Source organism: Ambystoma mexicanum, chromosome 6p (genome assembly GCF_040938575.1).
Source record: "Ambystoma mexicanum isolate Mex_15411 chromosome 6p, UKY_AmexF1_1, whole genome shotgun sequence".
Lineage (NCBI taxonomy): Eukaryota > Metazoa > Chordata > Amphibia > Caudata > Ambystomatidae > Ambystoma > Ambystoma mexicanum.
In genome coordinates this window covers 1366565035-1366582495 of record NC_090935.1, presented here as the reverse complement: position 1 = coordinate 1366582495, position 17461 = coordinate 1366565035, and the positions used below count along the sequence as shown (strand labels likewise).

The 17461-nt window shown below is 46.2% G+C and overlaps 1 protein-coding gene across 17 annotated transcripts in view; it reads right to left on the bottom strand.

Moving 5' to 3' along the window:
• MPDZ (multiple PDZ domain crumbs cell polarity complex component) overlaps nucleotides 1-17461 on the bottom strand; it is a 1735289-nt gene that overhangs the window by 289669 nt on the left and 1428159 nt on the right. The gene's annotated exons all lie outside the window — the stretch shown is intronic.

Here is a 17461-nt window from a genome sequence, read left to right as displayed (position 1 = left end):
AAGAAAGATTTTTCTATACTGCACCCTTTCTTCCACTTTTATGGACCCCAAAACTTTTTGCTTTTATTTTTTAATCTGACCTGCTCTTCTTGCAGTACAGTGAAGCCTTCAGCTTCACCACACTGGCATTTGCTCATTAGTCATGGGGGAAACTGACACGTTCTTCAGGCTGTCTGTACTGGAAACCGTGTTTCCCTCAGTATTGTTACTTTGTTGCCACTTTTGGTAACTTGTTACCACTTTGGCAACTTTTTTATCATTGTACAATGCATCTTACAATGCAGTACAATAGGGGAACACTTTTCGTTTTGCCGTATACTAACACACAGATGTTTTGTGGTTACTCTAGCTGTGCCTAAGGGACAAGCTGGTGGTAGCAGTTACTTTTTTCTATTTTTTGGTGTAATTTATTTTAGCCTTACCGTGTTTGGCTACCAACTATGGCTAGTGCCCTAACATGTCCATGCCACAAGGTTTTCGTTTGTCCCTTTGCCATCTTGTCTTTAACCTTACTTCCTGGCCTGTGATGCCAGGAAAATCTTAAATGGACTTCCGGGAAAGCAGAGGCGTTTGGCATGCTACAGTAGGGCCATGGGTGTTTGCTGCTAGGAAGTGGGTTGGGACTGTCTGGTCCCAATCCACAAACTGGTTTCGGTGTGTGAGTGGTATTAATGAGTTGTGCCACCCGTGGTCCTGATTAGACCACTGCTTGGGCGTGCGTGTGGGCCAGATCTGTGATTGGCAAGTGGGAGCTGCAGCTCTTACCTGGCTTTTCGGATAAGAAGATGACCCAAGCACCCACTCTAGAGAGATCCTGAAAGAAACTAAAAGAGCCAAGTATCCTGTCCAGCTGCAAGACTCGCAAGGAGAGTGCGCGCCCATTGGAAGATGGCCTGACGACCAACTTCTGTTGCTGTCCTGAAGATCTCCGTCTCTGTGTCAGAGCCCTGTCTTGTTGAAGATCTCCAGCAGCCCTGCGAGGGAGCTGCGACCCGTAGAGTGGAGGGAACATCCATTCTCAATGTCAGCTTGAAGTCCTATGAAGAAGAGCCTTCGGAAGAGCCCTTGGAATACCCAGTGACTGACCAGCTCATAAATCCCTGTTGTTCACAGTACAAGCGTACGATCGCAAAGTTGCTAAGAGTCTAGAGAGACTCTTAGCAACTTTGCGATCGTACTTTGCGATCGTACGCTTGTACTGTGAACAACAGGGATTTATCCACTTAATATATGGAAGCTCATTATCTTTCACATTGTGTGACAGGGGCACTTACAGGATTTCAAGACAAACCAATAGCCCTGATTTGAAAAAGGTCGTTGGAGGACCGAAACACGCGTCATAAGTTATAAGGGGATTTTTGAACAATAATCAGTTATAAGGGCATTTTTGAACAATAAAAATTATTTCTGCAAAGATTTAGCGCAGTCTTTTTCCAGGTTACCTATACCTCACACTTCTTTTCAAGGGGTCTTTTACTTGGCTAAACCCTACACCTGGTGAGACGCGACTCAATGGACTTAATGTACTGATAGAATCAACTTCGTTTTTCTTCATTATAAGATGTCGCCAAGTTAGACCAAACCTTCCAAGCCAAGAGTTTTTGATTGACTTCAATAGCTAGGGTGCTGGGAACATTAACATATTTATCGCCGGTCCGATAGCACAGCAAGTAGAGCGTTGGCTTTGACATCCGTGCAGAGCCTGCTGACACAGGTTCGAATCCCGACAGGGCCGAGCTCAGCCTTTCATCCTTCCGAGGTCGATAAATGAGCACCATACACCGTGGGTAATAATAAGCAGCGCTCAGATACCTTAGGGTTTGTAGCGCTATATAAATGCTGAATTATTATTATAATATCACTGTTGCATTTCGAATCAGATTTAAGAGTTTGTCAAAGAGAAAGGTTATTATGACACAACAAGAGATCTCACAAATAATTCTGAAAGCAGGTAAGTACTTTTGTAAACCCCCCAATGCAGTTAGTTAACCCTTTCCTGGAAGGAACACCAAACACATTCACAGAGGGAAGAAGAGTCATTCAGTGAGCCAGGCTAAGCCAAAGTCAATCGAACAACAGTCTAGGTGAAACTGAAGCAATTCTCAGAGGTAGGTAAAAGTCTTGCACAATGTTTTTAAAAGTATTTGTATAAAGAAGAATTCAAAGTAGGGCCACAAGCTGTTTAGGCCTGTGAAGTAAAGAAGCTGTCAGCAACTCTACAGAACAACCACCACAAGTCTAACCCACAGAGAACAAGTACAGTCACACAACAAGAGGTAAGTTCTCTTAGACTGTACAGTACCTTTAGGTTGCAGAAAAGTGCAGCAGATGTATTTATTTATTTATTTATTTATCCACATTTGTTTAAAGCGCACAATCAGCCCGTGAGCATCGTGGCGCTGTTACATGTAGAATTTTGTCTGGTTACAAAAAAGCAGGTTACAAAAAGCCGGTTGATACAACCAGAAGTTACAGAGTAGGTACGATGATGATTACAAGTCATTTTTGTTTTACACTAGCAATTTTAGATACATGAGCTAGCAGTGTAGGCATGGCGCATTAAGGAGCAGTTCTTATCAGCGGCAGAGGGTGGGGTAGGATTAGGTAAAGAGAGTAGTTTTGAGGGATTTGCGAAAGGAGTACAGAGAGGGTTCGGCTCTGAGAGAGATGGGGAGATCGTTCCAGAGCTTAGGCGCTATGTGTGGGAAGCCAATGCCTCTAGGTTTAGCTCTTCTTATGTTTGGGACTTGAAGTTGGTTAGCAAGGTGGCTTCTTATGGGCCGGCAGGAGGATTTCCTGATTATGGTTTCTGATAAGTAGGAGGGTGCAGTGTGGTTAATGCATTTGTGTGTGAGGGTGAGTATTTTGAAATTGATTCTTTCCTTGACTGGGAGCCAGTGGGCATTTCTTTGGGCCTGCGATACATGATCAGATTTAGGGATGTGCAGGGCAGCACGGAGCGCGTTGTTTTGCACTATTTGGAGCTTATTTAGATTTTTCGAGGATGTGCCGACTAAGAGGGCGTTGCAATAATCAAGTCTAGCTCCTATCGTGGCTCTAGCGATGGAGAGGCAGTTGGGAGTGGTAAGGTAGGGTTTTATGGCATAGATGAGTTTAGTGGTCAGAGTGGATGAAGAGGAGATGGCACTGACTTGTCTTGTCATAGAGAGTGTAGCATCAAGATAGACTTCTAAGGTCTTCACGGCAGTGGAGACAGGTATGTTAATGTTGTCGATGGGCATGTGTGAGTAGTATTGGCTGAGCTTGGATAGAATTTCGCTGGGGGCCAGGATGATGATCTCTGTTTTGTCGCCGTTAAGACAAAGACCATTAATGGCCATCCAAGTTTGTATCGTGGTGTAGATGTTGAGTAGTGCTTCTGTGTCATGTGTACAGTCTCCTGTGAGTGGAAGGAGGACTTGTGTGTCATCGGCATAGTTTGTGTAGGCTATGCCGAGAGAATCCAGTAAGTCAAAGAGGGGTTTAGTAAAGAGATTGTAGAGGGTTGGTGCGGTGCATGACACTTGTGGGACTCCGCAGTTTATGGTGGTCGGGGGGAGCATTAGCCTGGTCAGAGTACACTTTCATGGCTCTACCTTCTAGAAATGAGGTGATCCAAGTCGTAGCTTCGTGGGAAAAATGAGCAGCATTGAATAGGTGGGAAGTGAGGATGCCATGGTCGACTAAGTCAAACGCTGCAGACAGGTCGAGTAGTAGGAGGAGGGTAGGCTTGCCTGTGTCCATTATACTAGTGATTTGATTCTTTAAATCTAGGAGGGCAGTTTCGGTTCCATGGCCTTTGCGGAAACCCGACTGTCTTCTGCCTAGAATAGCATGGGTTTCGAGGTATTGCTGTATTTGGTTGTGGGCGGCTTTGTCTAGGATTTTGAGGAGGAAGGGGACAGTGGTGATGGGGCAATAGTTGTTGGGGGCAGTAGGATCTAGTGAGTTTTTTTTTTTAAAGAGTGGGCGAACCCAGGCTTCTTTTAGGCATTGAGGTACGGTTCCTGATGAGAAAGAAGCATTGATGAAAGCTGTGATGATCGGGGTGAGTGCTTCTGTGCACTCTTTGATGATGGTGGGTGGGCATACGTCCCCTTTGCACGTGGAAGGTTTGATACTTTTGAGTAGGGCGGCGACTTCTAGCTCAGTAACTTCTCTAAAGGTAAAGAGGGGTATTTGCGGGAGAGGGTTGTGAGAGGGGAGTGACGGGGACATGGGGAGGTTGTTGAGTGCTTTACGTTGAGATGCTATTTTGTCTTGGAGCGTTTTCACTTTATTAAGGAGGGCTGTCTGGATGCCTGTGCACCATGCTTCATCCTTGATGATCTCGTCAGGGCTGGACTCGGGAGTGGTGAGTTCTTTGAATATAGAAAATATTTCTCTGGATTTGGAGCTGGCTTTGGTAATTCTCTGATTAAATTATTCGGATTTGGCTTTGAATATGGCCTTTTTGTAGGTCCGTGAGATTTCTTTGAACTCGTTGAGGGAGGATTGGTTGGGTGTAGATGACTTCTGTTCCTCTGCAGCTCTGCAGATCCTGGTGTTCCTGTGCCTCAGTCGTGGGAACAAGAGGAAGGACATCTGGGGACTCCTGCACTGCAATGGGACGGTCACCAACCGCAACAAGCAAACTTCAAACAAGTGGCACTTCAGTGTTTCAGCTCCTTGTGGCTACCGCAAATAGCAACACCACAGTTGCTGGCTGTCGAGATGGACTTTCCTTGCATCTGGGGTCGAGCACTCTGTTGAGCTGGCTCAGGCTCAGTCAGTCCTGCTTCCTGGGAGTCTGGAGCTCTTGGCCAACTTAAAAGCAACACACACAATCTAGTGTTCCTCTCCCTGGCGTTTCGGTTTCCAGCAGCAACTCTGTGGAAATGCAACCAGCTCTGAGAGGATGTCCAGGTGGTTTACTTTGGAGTTGATTGGTCCCACCAACTCAAGGGGAGAATTCGTTCTTGCAGGGGCTTCTCTGTCGATACGAATTTGGAGTTTCAGCACAGCAGCAGGGCTTCACTGAGCAAATCAACAGTCCAGGAGTTGCAGCAGACGTCCTCTTCAAGTTCTTCGGTTCCTTCGTCCAGTGGTCGACTCTGCCTTCCAAGCCAAAAAGCCTTGCCTTTTATGCAGGTTTCTCCCATTCATTCCACCCTAGCTGTCAGTCACCCAGCAGGGTGGATGTCCTTGCCCGACAGTCAGCCGGCCAATCACCACAGAGTGCATTTGGGTCTCCTAGGAGACTAAGCACAGGGAGTTTCAGGCACCTGTCCCCACCAGACAACTCGGAGCCAGAGGCGGGCTTCACTTGTGAATCCCGCCAAAGGCAAAGCGAACAAAGAGACCAAACCTGGTTTGGCGCGCAGGATAAATCTCAAGAAGGACCTTTCCCAGAAGAAATGGTGAAAAAAGAAGACCGGGGCCATTTTGACAAAAATGGCACCCTTGGGTGCTTTACTGCAGCTGCAATGGCAGCCCGCAAAAAAAGCACACCACAGTAGTTAAAAGTAAACCACTGCCACCAGCCATTCATCGAGGAAAGGGTAACATAAAATTGTTACATGAGAAGCTATACAAAGGGGATACTAGGTAACCCCTCCAGCACCTTATTGTAAGATAGTGTCTGCTGGGTCTAGAAAGTTACAAAAGGTAAGTAAAGTCAATTTCACTTTCACTTTACTGCTCTTGGAAACAGTAGTTTATCCAAGAGACGGTATTCAAACCTTTTGGGAATGTAAAAGATGATGCCTATGGAGTTTGTCAGACTCCACAACCAAAAGAAACAGAGAGTTAAAAAATCACAGTAAAATACATGAGAGAGTGGGGAAAAAAGGGTCTCACTCGCTCCAGGTAAAAGAATCAAGTCCTCAAAATCCAGCAAAGTTGCTGGGGGTCTCAAAGGTAGAGAGGAATTAGCACATTTCTGAGAATTCTCCCTAATAGCAAGGTTCGAGCATCAAATGAAAAAAAGGCAGTCCTTGTGGCACCTTGTCAAAGTAAAAGGCCTATACTAAAAAAAAAAAAAGATTGCCCAATCCTTACAACGAATTACAGAAAGATTGTGGGATAGGGTTTTCAATAAAGAAAGAAGTGTTCACAAATAATAAGTCAGGATGTGATTGCCAAGTGTCTTCCTTCCCCACGTTTTGAGCACAGGACAAGGCGGATCTCCTGAGCACAGCACACACTTGAGCTTTCCCAGCACGAGCAGACAGTTCCGTACCAGCTATCGGGTTCTTCGATGGTTAAGTCTCTTTTCAATAAAAAGTCTATAGCCTTGGAAGGCCTGATGTATTCAACAACAAACAAAGAGTTCCTTTCCAAATGGACTTTGGGTGATGACTTTTAATCCCTGGATCTCCCTCGGTCAGGCTCTGACCCAAATGACAAGCGGGACAATTCACTTCCCTGGTTCTAGAATACTTCTTGAATTCACAAATCTTAATGTCTTTTTAAACAGTTCTTCAGGCTTTGCTCCTTTTTGTCGGCTTCACTCTGCCGGGTTCACTTTTGCCAACTTTTCAAACAGTCACTGTGGACATCCCTCGGGCCTGGTTCACTCCGGTCTACACACTATTCATAGGGACTTCAGGCTTTGCCCCTTTTTGTTAGCATCACTCTGCCAGGTTCACTATTGCCTACTTTGACCAAACAGTTCACTATGGACATCCCTCGGACGGGTTCACTCTTGTCAACATGCTCTATGGGACTTTAGACTTTGCCCGTGCTCGTTAGCATCCCTCTGCCGTGTACACTCTTGCCAACGTTTGCAACGCGCTGATCATACGCTACTTTCACGAAGCGAGATTCATCTCTCTTTCTTTCCCAATCACTTGTCGGTCAAAGACTTTCGACGGTACAGAGGATTTTACAAGCCCCATGTATGACCACTTTGGCTTCTTTTTGCCTCTTCCCAAGGCCTTCTGGTTAGGGTAGTTTCTACTATCAGGTAATCGCCCAGAGTTTCCTGAGAGAGCACCCACGTGTTGCCGGACTCCTCTTTTGTTGGTTTTCCCCCTTGTCCATCAGTAGTTTCTTTAAACCTTTCAAAGGTCAAATTAGCCGTGGGCTACTTTTCGTTCAACACAGTTTGGTTTCTTATCGGCTCTCCCCTCGACTCACCAGCTGTGATGAACTGCTTGGCTTTCTTTCTCTTTGGAGTCAGGGTTGGTACCACAGAGACAAGCATCTGCTGCAACACACGCTGGCTATTGTTCGTGGTCTTATAATTCCTTCTGCTGAGGTTTCAGGGGCCTTGGTCGGAAAGGGCAAGGTTGCTTCTCTCCTTGTTATCCTCTCGGTCTGCACCGTCTTTCACCTCTCTTGAACTGCCGTGCTGAGTTAGCTCTTACGCCGTGCGATCTGCCATGCTCGTCCTGTGCTCTTGTGCTCCACCTTTTATCCCTGTGGGGAAGGAAAAGGGCTGTCAGGTGTGTGCGATTCTGGTCAATTGCCTGACTTTGCCTGACCCTTTTAGTGGGACATGTCAGGTAAAGGGCTCTGGTGTTAGTTTGTTGTCTTTTGTGTTGTGCAAAAGTGTTTGTGTTGGAAAAGGGGGGGGGCAGTGTTTTGGATTATCCTACGGAGCAGGATGGGGTAAAAGGGTTGAAAGAAAGGGGATACCGCGTCTCACCCGTCAGTGTCCCACTCCTTAAGAACCCCCCATCCAGGTGATCCTCCCTCACTGGTCCACCCCCAGGAACTGGATCCAATAGCGATGGCCGATCCCCATGGACCAGCCAGGGAGACACCGTCAGGTTTCTCACAGGCCACCTACTTCTTAGGGATGGACTTCCAAAGTTAGTGTTGTATCTCTGTAGACCTTTAGTGCTGTATACCAATACTCACCTTCTTTTTCAGGGGGTTATGTATTTTGCCCTACTCCAGTGATTGTATATATGTATCTTTTATTTAGTGTAGTGTGATAATATTATATGCTAGTAGTCATTTCTATCAGTGTTATATGGCCATAATTAAATAAGTATTGTTATAACTGATTGTCTAAGTGTGTTCCTTGACCTTTTACCATGTGTTCTCATTGTGCACACCTTATAGGCTCACCACCTCTTGAGATTTAGCCTAGACCACTTGCCTTGCTACCTTGAACTGGTTTGGCTCCAGATCCCAGAGTGGTCCCGGTCGTTATACTGGCTTGGCCTTCTATACATCTGTCCACCAGGCCAGAGTATGGAAAATCAGTAAAAACATTGTTGTACACTGCCAGCAAGAGAGAATTACTATTCTCCTTCCAGGCTTTCAATGCATTCATTTTATATAGTTGTGACAGCATTCTCCGGTCTGCTTGTTGTACTTCATACATTAACTTGGTGACCCACTCCAGTGATGATATAGGGAGGATGCCATTTCACCAGAAGCTTGTTTTGTGTCAACGGTAGCAGGTCCATCACCTTATCACCCGCTTGAAACGGTTGTACTCTCACCTTTTGGTGATATGGTCTTTCTTAACTGCCTTGAGCGTCTTGGAGATGCGTCCTCACCAAAGTTCTGACTTTTTCCATGTATTGCCTAGTGTTCTAAACCATGGGATTATCACTTGTCTGGCAATTATTTGGTTCTTCCCATCCCTCCCAGATTCCGTTCTGTCAAGTACATCTTTGGGTTGCTCCCATGCACCAGTTCAAAAGGGGAGAACCCAATGGAGGCTTGGGGAGGCTTCAGTATGGAGAAAATAGCCCAAGGGATTAAATCAGACCAGTTCTTTCCCATCACATCCTCAATTTACCACATGATTCCTTTCAGAGTTTGGTTGAATCTCTCAATGAGTCCAGCAGTCTGGGGATGATAGATCAAGGTATGTAATGTCTTGATGCCCAGGAGCTCCTTCATCTCACCCAATAACTTATGAATGAAGCTGCTTCCCTGGTCAGCCAAAGTCCCCTGAGAGGATACCACCTGGGTGGAGAAGGGCAGTACCATCAGGATGGCTTTGGTAGTATTGCTCCTTAGTGGGAAGGCCTCAGAATATCTGGTCTTGTACTCCACAATGACCCAAATGTATTTATTCCCCCTTTTAGAAAGTTTCAGGGGCCCACAATGTCCATACCAATGCGATGGAAAGGAATGGTGGTAGGGTGTTGTAGTTTCTCTTTAAGTATATCATCTGGAGACGTCTTCTGGCATACTGTACACATACAGTGCAGAATTGCTTAATCCTGGTGTATATTTCTGCCCAATAGAATCAGTGTTGCACCTACTGGTGGGTCTTTGCCATCACCAGAGGTCCTGCAAGGACCTTTTGGAAAGGTTTTGGAACCAACAGTTGGTATTGGTTGATTCATCCCTTTTTAGGTTGACATTTACTCTATTCTGGAGGCCTCTTCTCTTGATGAAGTGCGGGGTCTGCCGTGACCACCTCTCTTCTTCAGAAGAGAAGGATTTCGTGCCTACTCCAGCAAAGGGTCTGTCCGCTGTGTTTCTGAAAATGTAAAATAAGTGGGCCATAGTCCCAGCAGCTGGGGTTTGGTTCTCTCTTTGGGCTTTGGTCATTTATGAACCCTGCAGCTTCTATCTCAGTCTGTTCTAGGTCCTCACTTCTTCCAGCTCTGGGACTATGATATTCTCACATAACATATGGTGATGGGTTGGAAGGGTTTTATCACATAGGCATTGTTCCCTAGGTTGAGGAAGACCACCTTTACCTCCCCTCCGTAATCACTGTCTATGACTCCAGATCCCACGTCTAAGAAATGTTAATGTGCAAGCCTGAATTTCAGAGCAATTCTCCTATATGTGCCTTTGGGAACACCCACATGGAGGACCATCTTGACCATTGCCTTCCTCCTCAGAGGGTTCACCACCTCCTCATCTCCGTACAGGTCACAGCCAGCTGCTCTAGGTGTAACCTTTGTCGGTAATTGAGCGGTCTTGGTAATGTGAACCTTCTTCAACATTCTCAAGGGTAAGAGGTGGCGCTTGTATCGTGGGCTGAACGATCCAACAATGATATCACATGTCACGGATTACAGCAAAAAATCCCAAACTCTGAAGTGTCAAGGGTCTTTATTTAATCAACAAATTAATGCATTGCTTTTATTCTGGTTAGGTGGCAGGCAGGGTGGGAGGGGCTAGGGGACGTTAAGAGAGGGAAGCACCATTTGGGCTTCCCTCTCTTAACCTTCCCTGGGCCCCCCTACCCTAACCTAGATGTCCCTAGAAGTCAGATTTTCAAACTAGAGACAGGCAACACCTTCTATCTAAGGCTAGCTGTATGTTGGAGCCTAAAAACAATGGACATATCTATCTGGCTCCCTCCAGAGTACTTCTAAGGAGTCCCTAGCCTTCTGCTCCCAGGTGTTCTCAACAAGAACACTGTGGTTTTCTTTTGTGTCAATGTCAAAGACTCTGGTCACTTCTCTCTTAGTCACTTCCTTATTACTTTCTCTATTCTACTCTAATTTTTCTCTTGTCCCGTCCTTTCTCACTCCTTCCCATCATCTTTCCCATTCTCTGTCTTTTTCTGTCCTTCTGATGGCCATAAATGGTAACACTCTCTCTCACAATCAATACCCTGACTATACCCTGCACCAATTCCTCAGCACACTACTCCACCGCCCTTCCTCTGCCTGGTCTCTCGGTCTGTCTCCACTCCATTTGACCTCACCAATGCAACAACACACTCGCACCCATTTCTTTCCATTATACTGTTATCCTCCTCAGGCTATCACTTCCCCCTTCCATTAGTTCCAATGCTCACCTAACCAATATATGGAGACTTTTCACCCACGGGCCGAGTTACACATGTGAAATGCTTTAAAACCTCTTGTTCGCCATGCCCACTCTCTCCGTATGGTTCAGTCTACTCTTCCTGTGATGTGCTGCAGGTCTGTAATTTTGGATTCTCTTTGTCATGGTAATTGGTTTGCCTCTTTTCTGAACTTGAAATTGCCTTTCGGTATCGTTGTGCAGATCATGTTGTGTAGGGCCTCTCTGTCTGCTCACTTTATTGGAGCCTCAATGGTGCTTGAGAACCTGCAAGGCAAAAGGGAGAACTGTCCAGGAAAGGTACCAGAAGGCATCATGTGACGGAAGGTGGCTCCAGTCTTTCCAATCAACGCATTGAAGTGGGCATCAGGGATGACACTCCACAATTCCCACACCCCACTTCTGGGACAGGGTGCACTCTGGCTTTTGCTTTAGTATTGCCTTTGTTCTAGGTTGGGAGAGGTCCCTGCTCCCCCAAGAGGGTACATTCCTGGACCCTGTCACAGACCATACAAACTGCTCGCATGAAACAGGGTCTCGGCCATAGGGACAACATTGGATCTGCAATTGCTGCATTGAAAGGAAGTGTGATCTCTGAGTGCAACCCTGTGTCAGAAATGCTGGTACTGTACAAAAGGTTGGCCAGTATCCCCAGTCCCGGATCTGACAGTAATTTCTCTACCGCCTGGCTAAACTGTGCGATCAAATGCGTGTAAAGAGAAGCTTTCTACAGCTCCAGATCCGGGGATGTATTGAGCCCACTGGTGTCTTGGACTTCGACTAGTCTGCCAGGAAATCAAGGAGAGGGTATTACCAAACTCCAACCAAGAGCTTGAGCCCGAAGGTGACAAGGTACCCCTGGTCACTGAACATAGTTGTCAATGATAGGAAGAACTGTGCCGTTGGTTGCAGGGCATAGTCAACTGCTAATGGCGCAGTCCATTTGGAAGGACAGGTGGCCATTGTTAAGATAGACACAATGGCACTTGGCATTGCCACTGACGTTGTGGGGGCTGAGCTCAAGGGCTGAGCTCAAGTGGCTGGCCTGATTCCTGGGATCTCCTACCACCCCTGGCATGGGAAGCAATTGGCTTGGGAACCACCACTAATGTTGAGGCTGAAGCCATACTGGTTGTGGCTTTAGCAAAGATGGCTAACATCTGGTCCCAGAACTCTTTCATACAAGAATGCATGGATGGACATAAAGACTTACTAAACTTGTGAGAATCTGACGAATCCTCACTCCCGTCCCTCTAGACCAGAGGTCTTCAAACTGTGGGGCGCGCCCCCTCATGCATGGGGGACGCGAGAGCCCAGCATGAAATGTGTAAAAAAAAAAAAAATGGGCAGGGGCAGCTCACATGGTCAGACTGGACCATAAAACAGCCTTAGGCACCAATGAAAAAGTGCCCAGCAGTTGCAAATGGATATTCAGTCCTTTAGTCACTAACTGTTTGAATAGTACCCAAGGGGGTGTTTTATGTTCAAATGTACACAAATTGTGATATTTAAAGAATGTTTATTCAGCAATAATGGTCAAAACTACTAGCTTCATAGTGAAGTAACTCCTCAAACTGGCCCATTTTGACTGGCCTACACTAGCATTTTTCAATTTTTTGGTACGGTCATCGCCCTATTGCCCTATAGGCCAGTCCAAGTTTGGCGGCTCATTCATAATGGGTGAGGGGGCGTCCACCCACTGGCCCCCTCACCCATTATGGAGGAGCCGAGGAGCCAGCCCACTGAAACATTGTGCACTCCCTCAGCTGCTTTTTCCAGCTGTGGGAGTGCTCCTGGGCTGGCTGAACTGTCAAAGGGAAACACTGTTTGCCTTTGACAGTTCAGTTCCACAGCCGCACATGATCACTGAGCCATGCAACGCTGGGGGCGTTTTGCTTCGCCAGCCATGCATAGCTCATTGGAAATGTTGGCTGGGGCACTGCATGTATGTATGTGCGAGAGGGTGCTCCTGTGCCTCCTCGCACATACGGGCAGAGCAAGCTGGAGCGGGGCATTTTAGCAACCACGTGCAGGCTGCTGCAGAAGGTATGTTTATGGTGATTTATTTTTTATTTCAATATGTGTATGGATGCGTGTATGATTGTGTTATGGGACTGTGGTGGGAGCAGGATGGGCGGGAGCACTGGAATAGTGGTGGGAGCAGGGTGGGGAGAGGCCAGGGTCTGTACTGGGAGTAGGGTGCGGTAACGGCGAGCAAAAGAGGTCCAATCTAGGCTGTTGTAACAAGCTCTCAGCAATTAGCTTACCTGGGGTCTGGTTCTAGTGGGAACACACTGCAAATATGGTCTGTCCCCTAACCCAGTCACAACTGTCATAAGAAACAAGTGTATAGGCTAAGAAGGGTGCACAATCCACAAAGGAAAAAACCTCAATGAGGAAAAATCTTGCTGTCTTGATGACAAGATGTCTTCTGGCAGGGAGATGTAGAAGGCTGAGAGCAAACTTCAGAATGCAGCTGGCAAGCAATAGTCAGGTGAACGGAAAGTTTGGGAGAGCTAGCAGATAACGGTAGAAGAAAAACTGAAGAAGCATGGAAGCATTTGAAGGGCACGTAAAGGAAAGGACAGAAAGGAGCGGCAGTTGCAATGAAAGGATAGTTGCGATGCATCAGCCCGCGGGTTTCCTCCCCGAATATCTGTTCCGGGCTTCGGGAGACAGTGCATGGTGACGTACCAACGTCATGGTACGTGGCTCTCGGCCATGTTGGAAAGGTTGAACTCGCCATAACCAGCTCCATCAGTGCCAAAGCGACCAGGGATGCATTTGTCTAGGCCTTCACATGACATCATGTACCCCTCCATGCTCCAGGCCACCTGGTTTAGCGGGGAAAGAGCAGTGGAATGCACATGTTAAAAACAAGGAGACTGTATGTGGTGAGCAGTTTCCCAGGACCTGTTGCAAGTGGCATAACCTTTCTAATCCATTAAGTAGTGTAAACAACCACAATGGTAACAGGGATCACAAATGCGGTACCTCAAATTCTTTCTGTGTGCCTTTGAGTACTGGTAGTGGGGACATCTTTTGCCGTCTCATGGTGGTGTCTTGAACATTTTAAGAATGAAGCACAGGATGAATTTGTAACCATGTAGCGGGTAATTTGAGCTTAAAGGCCACTAGGTGTATAACCTTTACTACAGTGAAGGGTACAAAATATGGAGGTGAGAACTTCAACGGTTTTAACCGTCTTGGCAAATACTGAGCAGACAACCACACCTTGTCTCCCCACTGGAATTCCGATCGCCCCTTCTCTTTTGGTCGGCATACTTCTTGATGTCGTTTTGTGCTCTTTGCAGGTTGCTGATCGCATCTTGTTGAATCCGTTGAATTGCTACTTCTGCAGTAGGGTTATTGGAGCTATGCCATGGGAGATGCAGTATCCAAGGATGATTTCCATATGCACAGAAAAAGGGAAACATTCCCATTGAGGAGTGTAGAGAGTTATTGTATGAAAACTCTGCGGTAGGTAATAGCAACGCCCAATCATCTTGTGTTGCAGAAACAAAACAACTCTGATATTTCTCCAAGGTTTGATTGAGCTGTTCAGTTTGGCCATTGGGTCTAGATGAAATCCAGACGATCGATCACGACTGAGCCCTAACAAGCCACATAAGGCTGTCCAGAATTCGGAGGTGTATTGGGTATTCCAGTCGGATACTATGACATCAGGGAAACCTTGTAATCGGATAAAATGTCTATGAGGAAGATCTCACTTAGTTCGAGAGCAGTGGTTAACCCTTGTAGTGGGGAGAAATGGACCAACTTGGTAAAGGAATCTACTAAAACCATGATGGCCTTATAGCCCAGGAAGAAGGTAACTCCACTATAAAATCTGTGGAAATCATCTGACAGGGCCTGTTGGGTAATACAGGTTGGTGGAGTTTCCCCAAGGGTTTGGCCTGAGACATCTTTTGCTGAGCACACGTCTCACAGGATCCCACATATTTGTTAAACATGGTTGTCATTCGAGGCCACCAAAAATGATGGCTGAGTAGGTCCCGAGTAGTTTTGACTCCTCTATGAGCCCCAACCTTGGAGTCATGGTATAAGGACACTAGTTTTATTTGTAGTTGTACAGAAGAGCTGTATAGTCCTTTCCGGAACAAGTAACCATCCTTGGCATCAAACCAATCTCTTTGGAGGTCTTCGGTTGATGGATGGATTTCCTGAGTGGCATGTTTAATTATATGTCAACTGTATCAATGAAGGTGGCAGTAGGGATCTGTTAGGAAAGATTTCTCTTTACAGCACATTTCCTTCCATTTCTACAGACCCCCAAACTTTCTACTTTTATTTTTGATTCTGACCTGCTCCTTTTGCAGTGCAGTTAGCCTTAATCTTCACTACACTGGCTTTTGCTCACTTATTGTGGAGAAACTGACATGTCCTTCAGGCTGTCAGTACTGGGAAACATGGTTTCCCTTATTCTTGTTACTTTGTTACTACTTTTGGTAACTTGTATAATTGTACAATGCATTTTACAATGCAGTACAATGGGGTACACTTTTTGTTTTGTCCTAGACGAACACTCAGAGGACTTTTGGTTCGTCTAGGTGTGCCTAAGGGACAAGGTGGTGGCAGCAGTTAATTTTCCTATCTTTTGGTGTAATTTACTAAAGCCTTACCACGTTTACCGCATTTGGCGACCATCTGTGGCTCGTGTCCAAACATGGTTGTGCCACATAGTTTGTTTGTTTGTTCCTTGGCCATCTTATCTTTAACCCTTATTCCTGCCCTGTGATGCCAGGAAAATCCTTATAGGGACTTCCAGTGCCCAGGAAAGCAGAGGCTTTGGCGGGCTACTTCAGGGCCATGGGTGTTTGCTGCCAGGAAGTGAGTTGGGACTGTCTGGTCCCAATCCACAAACTGGATTCGGTGTGCCCGAGTGGAATTCTGGAGTTGTGCCACCAGTGGTCCGGATTTGACCACTGCTGGTGTGTGTTTGGGTCAGATCTTTGATTGGCTACTGGGAGTTTCAGCTCTACCTGGCTTTTTGAATAAGTAGCAGACCCCTGCTGTCCTGGTAGAGCCCTATCTTGTGGAAGATCTCCAGCAGTTCAGCGAAGGAGCTGCAACCCCTGCACTGCAGGGAACATCCATTCACGTCAGCTCAGAGTCCTACGAATAAGAGCCTGCAGAAGTGGCTGACCAGCTCAGAGTTTGTGTGATAAGACTCACTGCTGCAACATTTCGTGGTCCTAGCATCAACGGGACCTGAGATAGAGGTGAAGTCTGACAGCGGCAAGTGAATCCTCTTGCGTTTCCGTGCATAGGTGGCCACCACCTGAAACTGCTTACCTGCATCCAGCCTTGTCCTGAGAGGGGCCCTGCATCGATTTCTTGTGCATTTCCCAACTTGAAGACCTTGCACCAGCATTGCAACCCCTGGGAATCAAGGGCTGAAGCTGACGGTGGGAAAAGCGACCTAGGACCCTCTTCAGCAGACGTGCCAAGTCCTAAGAAGAATCGTAAAAGGGGGTGAGTTGCAATGATACTTACCTGAACCCCTATCTCCATTTAAAAGTATTGGTAACTTTTAGAAACCTTTATAATAGTTTGGCTTTGCCATTGCTTGTTCGTGCAAGCACTCTGAAAGTTGTGTAAACGTTTGTAGTTATAACAACTTGTCCCCTACCACTTGGATTTGTTCATTGGACCACAGACACCCTACCTTCATTTTATGCAGCCTCACAAAACTGTATGGAACTTTGGTGATTTTTTGGGCACAAGGCCCCATGCATTTTAAGGATGGACTTCTGAAGCTAGTACTGTATCTCTGTGGACCTGAAGTGCTTATACTAATACTCAACTTCCTTTCACAGGGGTTTTTCATATGTATTTTTGCCTACTCCAGTTATTATATAGATGTATCTTATTAGTATTGTTTGATAATATTACCTGTTAGTAGTAGTTTTTCTCAGTGTTTTATGGCCATAAATACATATTTTTATAACTCGTTGTCTAAGCGTAATCCCTGACTTTGCACTGTGTGCGCTCATTGGGGACCCCTTACAAGCTCACCACCTCGAGACTTAGCCTAGACCGCTCGCCTTGTTACCTTGAACTGGTTTGGTTACAGCTCCCAGAGTTGTCCCTCTCACTATGCTAGGTTGGCCTACTATACATCTGTCCACCAGGCCAGAGTGTAGAAAAGCAGTCCTAACAGGAACATCTTTTCCTTTCTTGTGTCTCTGCAAGCATTCCAACCCCATTGTGACTGGAGATCTGCCACTACATTCTTTGATCCTGCTATGTAAGTAAAATGCAAATGATACTGAGAAAAGAAATGAGCCCATCGTGCTTGTTGGCTGTTGGTACATTCAAAAGGACTGAAGTCGTTACAGATTACAATGATCTGTTCAGATCTCCATTTCGTGCGGAGCCCCTAACAACAAATGCCATCATTCTTGACACGCCAGTTTCATTGCCACGAGTTCCTTTCCTATTGAATTGAACTGATATTTTATTTATATCGCATTCATACATAAGTATTTCAGAGCGCGACAAGGCAAGGGAGGGGAACAGAGGAGAACAAAACAACGGTCTTACTAGGCCCAGTGACATTGAGAACACGCAAGTGCATGGGAAAGGGAAAAGGGTCAAAACGTATATGGTAGGGGGGAGAAGAGGAAAGTGCGGAGCAGAGGAGAAACAGATCAGAATAAATAAATAAAATAAATAAATAATAAGGCAATACACGGTGGTAGTGGAGCCAGCAAGTGGC